Source organism: Triticum aestivum, chromosome 5D (genome assembly GCF_018294505.1).
Source record: "Triticum aestivum cultivar Chinese Spring chromosome 5D, IWGSC CS RefSeq v2.1, whole genome shotgun sequence".
Lineage (NCBI taxonomy): Eukaryota > Viridiplantae > Streptophyta > Magnoliopsida > Poales > Poaceae > Triticum > Triticum aestivum.
The window spans coordinates 62,601,295-62,615,256 of NC_057808.1; positions in this window are offsets into that span (position 1 = coordinate 62,601,295).

Sequence of the window (13,962 nt, forward strand, 5' to 3'; positions counted from 1 at the left end):
GGTGGTTCCTGGCTCGATCAGACGACGGCGAAAGATTGATGATCGTTCGCACGTACCGGACGTGTTGTTTCGCGGAATACAATCACAGTCACTGCAAGGTCTTTGAGCAGGATCCCAGCTTCTCTGGGCCTTCAGGAATTTTTGACTGGAGGCTGGTAAGTAGCCTTGGTACACGCTCTCTGTTTGTCGGACTGAATTATCCGATTAACCAGGAGATAACCGACGGCAAGGATCATGATGGCAGCGCGGTTTCGTTCATCAGGCAAAACTGTGTGTACACAGCGTACCATGCGTCTCTGCATGCACCATACCCTGATATGTGCCGCCACGCTCTGCAGCCCAAAGTAGGAGAGAGGGTCGCAAGTATCAGACTTCGACCTGCTGGCTGGAGTTTCCCCCGTCAGGCACCCATCTGGTTCAAGCCGTCAGCCAATCTCCACAGCTTAATAAATAGTAACGTCTAACTGAGCCAGTTAGTTAGATGCGTACACTTGGTGTAGTAGGATCTTTATTTAGTTTGATGCATACACTTGTTCTTTTTTGGTAGCCCTTTTGTAATGATGGCTGATGTTTGGTTTGGAAGAGAGAGCTGCGTCTTCACTCTTCTGGCCTGCTTACTGCTTCTGTTGCACCCCCAGCCCTGGTTGCTGCTGCTGCTGTTTTCAATGTACAATCAGTAGTATATTTCGTCTGTTGGTTGAATAAATGTGTTGTTAGAACGACAAACACAATGTTTTGGAAGTCGTTGCACGGTTCGATCCTTTAGTGCCCCGTACCGTACGTAGCGCATACTATTTTTCGTACGGAACACATTTTCCACTTGTTGATAACATGCAGCCCACTGATGAAGGCCCAATAGAGAAGCCCATAATTAACTGGAAGGGAGGCTCTCACATGAATCCGGCCCAGGTACATGCTCATGGTCCCCTAAACATAAATAAGTAAATAAATAAAGCTAAATGCTCATGCACCAGTTCTTTGGGAAAATAGGTAGCCCAGTATTTCTTTTTGAAGAATACCCAAGCTAGGCCTATTTGTTTTCTCCGAATTACTGGGCTGCAAATCTTTCAAGACGAGGAGGGATGCATTCCGGCCTGGCTTAAGAGTATGGTCAATGTCTGTTAAAAGTAATATCAAAAGGGGTTGAAAATTCCAAAAAATTATAGCAAATGGGATATAAGTTTCTTTTTTTGTTTTTGTTCTTCACTGATATCTTATACGTATTTCATTGGATTTAACATGACATAGTACTAATTTATTTTTAAATTTGTTTTAGTATGGCTATTAATTTTTGGATTAAGAATATTTCGTTCCCCAGCAAAAATTTGCGAATTTTCAAAATTTCCCACATATTTAGTTAATTTTTTGACCCTGGTACTGACCAGAAAATGGCCAGCAATTCTAAAAATGGAAAACGGGCTGCAATAAATTCCATATGAATTAGAAAATGAGTAAAAATTATAAAAATAATAGCAAATGGGCTGTACACGCCACAGATTTCGAGGCTGACTTGTTTACGCAAGGCTTTGTCAGTGAACACACGATTCTAGCAGCAGTGACTGTTGGATGTCCATCCAACGGCCGACGTGCTTCTTCAATCTCTGATCTTCCTGCTCCAGCCGCCTAAACTAGCGCCGGCGGGACTGCCTGCTCCCTCCTCTTGTGGCCCGCTGTGATGCCGCGCAGGCTTCCCCGGCCCACCCTACTCCCTCCGCTGGCCTGGCCGCACGCAATCAACTGCCTCCTTATTACGCGAAAAAAATGATTCCTCCCACTGACATCTGGGGCGCACCGGTTGGGAGGCTGACCTGTGGGCCTACTAAGTTGACGCGTACGCAGGGCTTGTCAACTTAGTCAACAAACGATTCTAGCAGCAGTAACCGTTGGATTTGAATCGAACGGTCCTGCTGCTTCTTCAATCGCTGCTCTTCTTGCACCAGCCGCCCAAACCAGCGCCGGGGAGACCGCCTGCTCCTGCCTCCAGTGGCCGGCTGTGCTGCCGTTGAGGCCTCATCGCCCCCTACTACTCCCACCGCTAGCCAGGCCCTGCGGCGACGGCAGCCTCACACCGCAGCCGAACCAGTGAACCCTCGTACTCCTCTCCGCGTGGGCATCCACTGCCGCGTCTTCCCCGGCTCCGCGTCGTCCCCTTCCTAGGCCTCGCCGTCGTCCACCGCCTTGGTGCTCTCGGCGCGGCGTGGTCAACGTGGTCAACGACATTCCATCGGAAGAGTACTGTACGTGGAGAGGCTGACAGCTGGGTCCACGGCCACAGCCCAGTTTTTTTGTGATTTGCCAAGTAAGTCGCTTTGTCAGGCCTGTTGGGCTGCAAATCTTTCAAGACGAGGAGAGCTTTCATTCGGCTGGCCGAGAAAATGGCCCATCAGTAATGAGAAATGGGCTGTACATTTTTAAAACACATCAAACCGGCAATTAGTTTCAAATATCTTTTTTTTCATTTCGAGATTTTAAATTACATTAATTTTTATGCGTGGAGAATTTGTTGGATTTTATATTGATATACATTTATTTTTAAAATCAGTTTGAATGTGAGTCGAAATTTCGGGATTAAAAACAGTTCGGACCGCACCGAAATATGCAAAATTTCGTATAATTTTTTAACCGTGGCCACAATATGGGCTGTAATGCTAACAAAAAGAATATGGGCTCCAAAAAAACCTTAATAATTAGCAAATGGGCTGTAAATTATTAGAAATAATGGCAGATGGGTTGTATGCTGTTTTCCACAGATTTGAGGCTTTCCTAAAAAAAAGGTTGACGCACAAGCAGTGACTGTTGGATGGCCATCCAACGGCCGTCGTGCTTCTTCAATCTCTGCTCTTCCTGCTCCAGCCGCTCAAACAAGCGCCGGCGGGACTGCCTGCTCCCTCCTCCCCGCGGCCGGCTCTGCTGCCGCGCAGGCCTCACCGCCCCACCGTACTCCCATCGCTGGCCTAGCCATCCCTCTACTCACCCACACCTGCTGTTATTCTCCGGCGACGGCAGACGAACCAGTAAACCCTCGTACAGTCGTACTCCCCTCCGCGTGGGAAACAACTGCCGAGTCTTCCCTGCCTCCGTGTCGTTCCCTTCCTAGGCCTCGCCGTCGTCCACCGCCCTGGTGCTCTCGGCGCGGCCTGGTCAACGTGGTCAACGACCGACATGCATCTGAAGTGGACTGTACGTGGAGAGGCCGACAGCTGGGTCCACGGCCGCACGCAAGGAAATGCCTCCTTATTACGCGCAAAATAATGATTCCTCCACCTGACATCAGGGACCCACCGAAAGGGCCTCTGTATTTCGCGAAAAAAACGTTACCGCCGCTGACAGCTCGGACCCACCAGCTATATCTTCGCACGCAAGGAAGTGCCTCCTTATTACGCACAAAAAAATGAATACTCCCCCTGTTAGCTGGGACCCAGTATAGTGGCAGGCTGACTTGTGGGCCTACTAAGTTGACGGGGACGGAGGGCTTTGTCAACTTAGTCAATATGCACGATTCTAGCTCCAGTGACCGTACGGTGTCCATCCAACGGCCGTAGTGCTTCTTCAACCTCTGGTCTTATTGCTCCAGCCACCCAAACCAGCGCCGGTCGTGCCTCGTGCTCCTGCCTCCTGTGGCCGGCTGCAATGCGGCGGAGGCCTCACCGCCCCCTACTACTCCCACCGCTGGCCAGGCCATCCCTCTACTCACCCACATCCCCTGTTATTCTCCGGCGACGGCAGCCTCACACCGCAGTGAACCAGTGAACCCTCGTACTCCTCTACGCGTGGGCATCCACTGCCGCGTCTTCCCCGGCTCCGCGTCGTCCCCTTCCTAGGCATCGCCGTCGTCCACCGCCCTGGTGCTCTCGGCGCGGCGTGGTCAACGTGGTCAAGGAACGGCTTCTATCGGACGTGGACTGTACTGAAGGAAATATGCCCTAGAGGCAATAATAAAGTATTATATATTTCCTTATATCATGATAAATGTTTATTATTCATGCTAGAATTGTATTAACCGGAAACATAATACATGTGTGAATACATAGACAAACAGAGTGTCACTAGTATGCCTCTACTTGACTAGCTCGTTAATCAAAGATGGTTATGTTTCCTAGCCATAGACATAAGTTGTCATTTGATTAACGAGATGACCTCATTAGGAGAATGACGTGATTGACTTGACCCATTCCGTTAGCTTAGCACTCGATCGTTTAGTATGTGGCTATTCCTTTCTTCATGACTTATACATGTTCCTATGACTATGAGATTATGCAACTCCCGTTTACCGGAGGAACACTTTGTGTGCTACCAAACGTCACAACGTAAATGTGTGATTATAAAGGTGCTCTATAGGTGTCTCCAAAGGTATTTGTTGGGTTGGCGTATTTCGAGATTAGGATTTGTCACTCCAATTGTCGGAGAGGTATCTCTGGGCCCACTCGGTAATGCACATCACTATAAGCCTTGCAAGCATTGTGACTAATGAGTTAGTTGCGGGATGATGTGTTACGGAACGAGTAAAGAGACTTGCCGGTAACGAGATTGAACTAGGTATCGAGATACCGACGATCAAATCTCGGGCAAGTAACATACCGGTGACAAAGGGAACAACGTATGTTGTTATGCGGTCTGACCGATAAAGATCTTCGTAGAATATGTGGGAGCCAATATGGGCATCCAGGTCCCGCTATTGGTTATTGACCGGAGACGTGTCTCGGTCATGTCTACATAGTTCTCGAACCCGTAGGGTCCGCACGCTTAAAGTTACGATGACAGTTTTATTATGAGTTTATGTATGTTGATGTACCGAAGGAGTTCGGAGTCCCGGATGAGATCGGGGATATAACGAGGAGTCTCGAAATGGTCGAGACGTAAAACTCGATATATTGGACGACTATATTCGGACTTCGGAAAGGTTCCGAGTGATTCGGGTATTTTTCGGAGTACCGGAGAGTTACGGGAATACGTATTGGGCCTTATTGGGCCATACGGGAAAGAAGGAAAAGGGCCTCAAGGGTGGCCGCACCCCTCCCCTTGGTCTGGTCCGAATTGGACTAGGGAAGGGGGGCGCCCCCTTCCTTCCTTCTCTTTTTCCCTTCCTCTTTTCCTATTCCATATGGGAGGTGGAATCCTACTAGGACTAGGGAGTCCTAGTAGGACTCCACACTTGGTGCGCCTCCTCCTAGGGCCGGCCTCCTCCTCCCTTGCTCCTTTATATACGGGGGCAGGGGGGCACCCATGGACACAACAATTGATCCTTGAGATCTCTTAGCTGTGTGCGGTGCCCCCCTCCACCATATTACACCTCGATAATACTGTTGCGGAGCTTAGGCGAAGCCCTGCGTCGGTGGAACATCATCATCGTCATCATGCCGTCGTGCTGACGAAACTCTCCCTCAACACTCGGCTGGATCGGAGTTCGAGGGACGTCATCGAGCTGAACGTGTGTAGAACTCGGAGGTGCCGTACGTTCGGTACTTGATCGGTCGGATCGTGAAGACGTACGACTACATCAACCGTGTTGTGATAACGCTTCCGCTGTCGGTCTATGAGGGTGGACAACACTCTCCCCTCTCTCGTTGCTATGCATCACCATGATCTTGCGTGTGCGTAGGAAATTTTTTGAAATTACTACGTTCCCCAACATGTACGTGGAGAGGCTGACAGCTGGGTCCACGGCCACAGCAAGGAAGTGCCTCCTTATTACGTGCAAAATAATTATTCCGCCACCTGACAGCGGGGACCCACCGGACGGGCCACCGTATTTCATGAAAAAAACGTTTCCCCCCTGACTGCTGGGACGCACCAGCTACATCTTCGCACGCAAGGAAGTGCCTGACAGTCGGGACCCACCAGCTACATCTTCGCACGCAAGGAAGTGCCTGACAGTCGGGACCCACCTGGTCGAAGCGTACGTAGCGTTGTCATTCTGGTCGCGAACGTGTACGTACATATATACTGGTGGATGTAGAGGCACGCACGTGTCGTAGTATAGGCGCACACGTAGCATGTACACGTACGTACAGCGGCCAGGGTGCAAGAAAGAAAATACGGCCACGTATGTGTACATACGGGCGGGGTCTCGAACGCCTACTCGCCCATACGTACGGCCAGGGCTCGTGTACGTCGCTAGGTCGGAACGGAGAAACAGCATCGTCTTCGTGTTCATGGGGAGGCAACGGAATGCGTCGTGTTCATGGGGAGGCAACGGAATGAGTCGTGTTCATGGGGAGGCAACGGAATGCGTCGTGTTCATCGGGAGGCAACGGAACGCGTGGGAGCCAACCAGCTGGGTCGGAACGGAATGCATGGTCGTGTTCATCGGGAGGGCTTGGACGGAACAGGCGATGGAAACGAGGCCTGGCGTACCGCAAAACGGAGGAAACAGACCTCCTACGTTCGGAACGGGGTCATGTTGATCGGGAGGGGTGTGGCGTACCGCAAAACGGAGGAAACGGACCTCCTACGGTCGCAACGGAGGTCCTGTTGATTGGGAGGGGTGTGGCGTACCGCAAAACAGACGAAATGGACCTCCTACGGTCGAAACGGGGGTCATGTTGATCGGGAGGGGTGTGGCGTACCGCAAAACGGACGAAACAGACCTCCTACGGTCGAAACGGGGGTCCTTTTCATCGGGAGGGGTGTGGCGTACCGCAAAACGAGACTCCACGGGATACTGTTCATCTCCACCGTCGACCTCCTCCATCCTCCACGGGCTACCGTTGACCTCCTCTAGCCTCCATGGGCTCCTGTTCATCCAGCCTCCACCGCGCGCTACTCCACCGGCTACTGTTCAACCACCCTCCACGGGCACCCCTCCACCATGTACTGTTCATCCAGCCCTCCACACCACGGGGTCCTGTTCAACCACCCCTCCACCGTCTACTGTTCATACAGCCCTCCACACCACGGGGTCCTGTTCATCCAGAGGCAATGCCACCGCTCACTATTCATCCAACCCCCCCCCCGCAACGTTCACTGTTCATCCAATCGATCGGCTTCAGTTAGCAGCAGTAGCGAAGGAATCGCTCGATCGGGTTCAGTTAACAGCCATCGATCGATCGCTTGGGTTCAGTAATGCGTAGCCTACAATGCAATCGCTCGGGTTCAGTTAGAGCCCAACGCCTCGCTCGGGTTCAGTTAGAGCCAACGCCTCGCACACACGCGCGTACGTGTACGAGAGAAACGCGCATCGCTCGGCCCCCGATCTCCCACCGTAACCGGGAACTCCCCAAAATTTTCCTCCCCCTCGCTTCTACCATGGTTTTTTCCGTCATGGACGGCCCAAAGAATGTCATGCAGCTGCGTCTCCGGCCCGCCCAGGACGAAAAGCCCATTTTCTGTCATGATTTTTTGTCATAGAAGTAGGAGCCCACCACATCTATGATGATACCGGGTTTTGTCACAATTATCGTCATAGAAGTGTCATATGTATGACAGAATTTTTTTTCGTTCGGCCCGAAATGTCACGAATGTGTCTTTTTTTTGTAGTGTAGTAGTAGTTTAGAAGCCAAAATAAATGAGTGAGGCGCCTTAATGTTACTCTCCACTGTGACTAGTCTTATGGGAAAAGCTGGGGAAGAGACGACTTATTTTTTAAGACGCCAAAAGAACTGGCCCTAGGAGTAGTAGCTAGGGATACTAGGAGTAGTAGCTAGGGATCGAGTGTGCGAGATGAACTGGAGAAAGTAAATGCAGAGAGATGAAATGCAAAAAAGACGGAGGGATGTGATGGTTGCTTGTCCATTTATTTTACCAGGCCACTTATTACTGGCAGTGGTTGGGTTTTGTGATATGAAGGCTTTACTGCCGCACCACGAGCGGGGTGAGAGTGAGACTCCCGTGCAGCGCCGCACTCTACACTTGTACGACATCGGTCATGGTTTATTAGTCCCCCATTAAATTTGACTGAAGATTTAACTGACAAAATATTAGTGCATGTCAACAAAAACTATATCGTTGGATTCGTATTTGAACATAGTTTTCAATGATATAATTTTAGGTGACATGCATCAGCATTTATCGTACTATATATAATGTTAGTTCAATTTTTGGTCGTACTAATCTATAGTAGTAAGGTGCTCGTGTGTTGCACGGAAGAGTGAAATGCATTGATTGGGGAGTTGTTTATTTTGACAAAGGATGTGGGGGTCATCTCTAGAGCTCACAAACATCCGGGTGAAATAGATAAAAAGGTATCTTTTGCAAACAAAAGCGTTCAACTGTTCAACCTGCATCCAAAACTTGTGAAGAAATAACACTTATTGTGCTTTGCAAGAAATGATCTTTAAGAATTAGTTTTTGAGTATCATTTGTTATACATGTTGGCTACAGATGACATGGCACTTTCTTATAGTCAACAGTTAGCTATACTATTAAGTATTAACCATGCCCTTATACACCTAGACGGAGGGATTAAATCAGGATGACTTGGAAGGGGCAGAGGAGATGTAAGACATGGTTCATAGTAAGTTTTTCACCAGTACTGTAGTAAAAATTCATACAAGGAAGATTCTAGACTAAACTATAAATGGATACACTTTTATTCATGTGCGATACTCCAATACAGCAAGATCATGCATGGAAGTCTCCACATGCTTAGATAGCGGATTACACTGAGCGAACACTAATGATCAACATTTAACTTGATAATGCGTATGTCCAGGTGAACCTCCTTGGAGTCCCCGTGCACCGCGTTGGGGGGTAAATCATACCATGCGTCTTCCATGTCCACATCGGCATGAAGGTCCCAGCTCTGCACAGTCCTAGTCAGCATGATGGAGCCGGTGTCGCCGCCCACGTACCTCGGAGGGGTAGTAACAGTGAGCACGCACCTGTACATCGGCCTCGTGTCAGTGTCAGCGTCAGCGACGTCGCCCCTGACGCACACTACAGAGACGGGGCGGCGGCCTGTGCGGGCCTCGCCGGTGCCCACGATCAAGAGAGGAAGACGTTGCCGTCCTCCTCCGAGACTAGCAGGCGGCGGTGATCCTGCAGCGACTCCAGCATGGTGAACGGGTAGCACGTCCCGTACTTGATGTTCTCCGCCAAGGGCAAGTAGTGACCGCTGCATGCACCCGTGAGGTGATGCACGATGTCCGCCGGCGAGCCCCAAAACGGCATCGCGCACTCATAGCAGTAGACGAAGGGCTCCTTGGAGGCATCGACCAGGCCGTCCATGAAACGGGAGTGGCTATAGGGGATGTTGCGCCAGTTGAATATATGAGCATGTTACTACGAGATTTAATCCGAATAAGCACAAAATAAATCATGACGGCTATAACAGAGATTAAACTAATCATGTGATATAGCATAGTAGATGAACAGATAGAATCTAGTAGGATACAGAGTAGAAACATGAATTCTACCATGATTTTGAATAGGAAGGACAGAAACACATACGGTGCAACGGGAGCAGCACCGTTGGCACTGAGGTTGTCGCCCATGTCGTTGAGGAAGAGGTTGTCGAGGTCGGGGAAGAAGTCATCGTCGGTGAAGTCGTGGCTGCCAGCAGTCGCGAGAGTGCGCTCCCCAAATTTCAACAGCACCCGCCGAATGGAGCGAAGGAGGGAGTGGATGTAGGGTACGTTGTGGTCGCCGAATGGAGCGCAGGAGTAGCACACGAAGCAGTAGATGGTGCTCTAGTGCCCAGAAATTTTTGTTTGGCATCGCTTGGGCAATGTAGGGCATCGGTGCCAAATACACAAAAAGCAAATTTAGCACCGCTTTTGGCCTACATAGTGGAAGGCCTAAGTCTCTATCTCTATTCTTATCTCTATCTCTACTACTCTACTTTGTTTTTTTATAACAAATCGAATAGTACTGTGCCGTCCGCTGCACGCCCGGCTGAACACCCCTCCTCGCCTCCATCATCACCAACTGAGTCTTTTATAGGAGTAGGAGTAGAGAAAAACCGAGTTGGTGATGATGGTGTGCCGTGCAATTCACGGGTATCTTGCTAATTTTTTTGCATATAATTCCAAACACCACGTAGACACGGTCTTTGACTATTTTACAACTATGTTAGTATCATTGTTAGTGGTCAGCCGGTGCAAGTTATAGCCCCGGGTGTTTTAACCTTTTTTTAGTAATGATATCTGGCGATTGTTCGGCACGAGCTCAAACCCGGCGAATCCCACGTAACCGTCAGATTTCCATCTGACGGTGGCCTGTTTTTAAGCCATAGTATTTGACGAAACCGCCACCCTTATACACGTACTGTAACTGCGTCGCGGGCGTTTGCAACTGCCATTTCTCCCGGCGAACGTTTGCTAGGGATTGGAGTTAGCACCGATGATGGTTCGTAGTCGTTCCACGCTCGGGCATTGAAGTTTGTAACTATTTTAGATTAGAATATACTACTCCTCTGGTGCTAGTAGTAGAGCAGAGTCCTACTCCACTACTACTCTACTCAAGCAAGTTAGGGCATAGTAGTAGGTACTGTAGGGAGTACCAGTAATGTGATCACTCAAGCAAGTTGTCTGAGTTCGATATGACCCTACGCTGCTGGTATGTGTCTCATAAGTCAAGCGGCGTGCTGTAGTCATCATCACCTGTCCACTTCCCGCAGCACATATTTGTTTCTCCATCTTTGTCCGCTCTTCCATCCCCGCTAAGGTGCCTCCCCACCTTGTCCAATCTTAAATCCCCGCTAAGGCGCCTCCCCCCCTCGTCCAAAACCTAAGCACTAACAATGGCAGAACCGAGCAGCGTCCGCTGAAAGAGTGGCTGGAATTCGCTCCCCACAGAGGTAATCAAGCTCATTGTTTCGCGTGTGGACAATCTCAGTACCATGCCGCTCGCCGCGTGCTCGTCGGGGTTGTACCATTTACTCAAAGCCCTCAGTCCGGAGCTTTTTAAGCCAACTCCTTGCTTGCTGAGGCCGCCTGATCTTCAGAAACGGCGTGTCACACAGCATAACGATCGTAGGGTGGCGAGCATCAACCCCCTTGACTGCGATCCGATCCCCGTCACCCTCAACTACATTAATGGTATGTACTGGGTCGGCATGAACACGTCTTGGATGGTGCTCATCGACGGTCGCGGCAGCTGGATGCTCGTGGAGGTCTACACCCGGCGATTTATCGCCCTTCCTTCGATTAACACTGCGCTGCTTTGGCACCGCGGCCCAGAATACTCAGAATATTATAGTAGCCAACATGATACCAAGTTTGATTTGCTCAAGGTTGTAATCTGCCAAGTGCCCACAAGATCTGCGAATTATAAAGATTTCGGGCTAATTGCGTTCTTCAACCGCGGTCTCGCCTATCTAACAGGTCACTGCGATAAGTGAATAAATCTGCACGTCCATCGCAGGATCATACATCCTCCATGGTTCTCTGATGCCATTGAACACAAGGGCTTCATTTACGCTGTCGACTCCTTCTATGGCTGGACGTATTGCTGGCCTACTCCAGTCATCGCTACAAACGGCTGTTACAGCAGTATGTTACTTTCCTATGATATCATGATGGCTTGCTTATATTACTATCAACATTTACTGAAAAAATATTCATGCTCATAACATACTGTTCTTAAGATTGACTACATCAAGAGCCCTTTTTTATTTGACTACAACTTGATATGATGTTGTAGGCCGCCTGGTGTCCCTACCCTTCCTAATCCCAGAACCTTTCAAAGAAAAGCGGCATGGCAGTTGCAGGTGGTTCCTGGCTCGATCAGACGACGGCGAACGATTGATGATCGTTCGCACGTACCAGATGTGTTGTTTCACGGAATACAATCATAGTCACTACAAGGTCTTTGAGCAGGATCCCAGCTTCTCTAGGCCTTCAGGAATTTCTGACTGGAGGTAGGTAAGTAGCCTTGGTACACGCTCTCTAATTGTCGCACTGAATTATCCGATAAACCAGGAGATAACCGATGGCAAGGATCATGATGGCAGCGTGGTTTCGTTCATCAGGCAAAACTGTGTGTACACAACGTACCATGCGTCTCTGCATGCACCATACCCTGATATGTGCCGCCACGCTCTGCAGCCCAAAGTAGGAGAGAGGGTCGCAAGTATCAGACTTCGACCTGCTGGCTGGAGTTTCCCCCGTCAGGCACCCATCTGGTTCAAGCCATCAGCCAATCTCCACAGCTTAATAAATAATAACGTCTAACTGAGCCAGTTAGTTAGATGCGTACACTTGGTGTAGTAGGATCTTTATTTAGTTTGATGCATACACATGTTCTTTTTTGGTAGCCCTTTTGTAATGATGGCTGATGTTTGGTTTGGAAGAGAGAGCTGCATCTTCACTCTTCTGGCCTGCTTACTGCTTCTGTTGCACCCCCAGCCCTGGTTGTTGCTGCTGCTATTTTCAATGTACAATTAGTAGTATATTTCGTCTGTTGGTTGAATAAATGTGTTGTTAGAACGACAAACACAATGTTTTGGAAGTCGTTGCACGGTTCGATCCTTTAGTGCCCCGTACCGTACATAACGCATACTATTTTTCGTATGGAACACATTTTCCAGTTGTTGATAACATGCAGCCCACTGATGAAGGCCCAATAGAGGAGCCCATAATTAACTGGAAGGGAGGCTCTCACATGAATCCGGCCCAGGTATATGGTCATGGTCCTGTAAACATAAATAAATAAATAAATAAAGCTAAATGGTCATGCACCAGTTCTTTAAATTCACGATTTAACAGGAGGATATTATTTCCTATGATAGTGTCATTACATTCAGTCGATATTATTCTTAGGAAAAGATAGCGATGAGTCTTCTTTCTCCCAGCATTTTCTTCCTGCAACCAGCGGACCCATGCAAATCATAGTCAACGTCGTAAATAGTTCTGGTCCATTTTTATTTTTCAATAAGAATGTCCAACCCAGCCCAGCACATTGGCGACAGCACTTTATCCTCCGCCTTGGTGCGCTTGCCGCGGCACTGCCGTCCGGCCCTGTCAACATAGTTTTTTTTGAAACAGTCCTTGTCAACATAGTGAATCGGGAGAGGACTGTAGTTGTGAGTATGACAGTACGGACCCACCAGGTCCACTCCAGAACACAAGCAAGCGCCTCTTTTACAACTCAGATGAACCCCTCATTTTTTTACTCTAATCCACCCTGCTGATATGTGGGACCCACATCATTTTCAATGTATAGTCAATTAACGACAGAATTGCACACCTTTTTTTTAGTAGTAATTTGGAGGAGCACGCTATAAAATGGGTTGTGCGGTCTCTGTGGCCCGTCTAACAACATGACCAGCCCAGCAGTTTTTTCTTTGGGAAAATATGTAGCCCAGTATTTCTTTTTGAAGAATACCCAAGCTAGGCCTATTTGTTTTCTCCGATTTACTGGGCTGCAAATCTTTCAAGATGAGGAGGAATGCATTCCGGCTTGGCCAAAGAGTATGGTTAGTGTCTGTTAAAAGTAATATCAAAAGGGGATGAAAATTCCAAAAAAATATAGCAAATGGGATATTAGTTTCTTTTTTTTGTTTTTGTTCTTCACTCATATCTTATACTCCCTCCGTCCCGAAATTCTTCTCTTAGATTAGTCTAGATACGGATGTATCTAATACCAAAATGTGATTTGATACATCCATATTTAGACAAATCTAAGACAAGAATTTTGGGACGGAGGGAGTATTTCATTGGATTTAACATGACATAGTACTAATTTTTTTTAGTATGCCTTATAATTTTTTATTAAGAATATTTTGTTCCCCAGCAAAAATTTGCGAATTTTCAAAATTTTGCACATATTTTGTTAATTTTTTAACCCTGGTACTGACCAGAAAATGGGCTGCAATTCTAAAAATGGAAAACGGGCTGCAATAAATTCCATATGAATTAGAAAATGAGTAAAAATTATAAAAATAATAGCAAATGGGCTGTACACGCCACAGATTTCGAGGCTGACTTGTTTACGCAAGGCTTTGTCAGTCAACACACGATTCTAGCAGCAGTGACTGTTGGATGTCCATCCAACGGCCGACATGCTTCTTTAATATCTGATCTT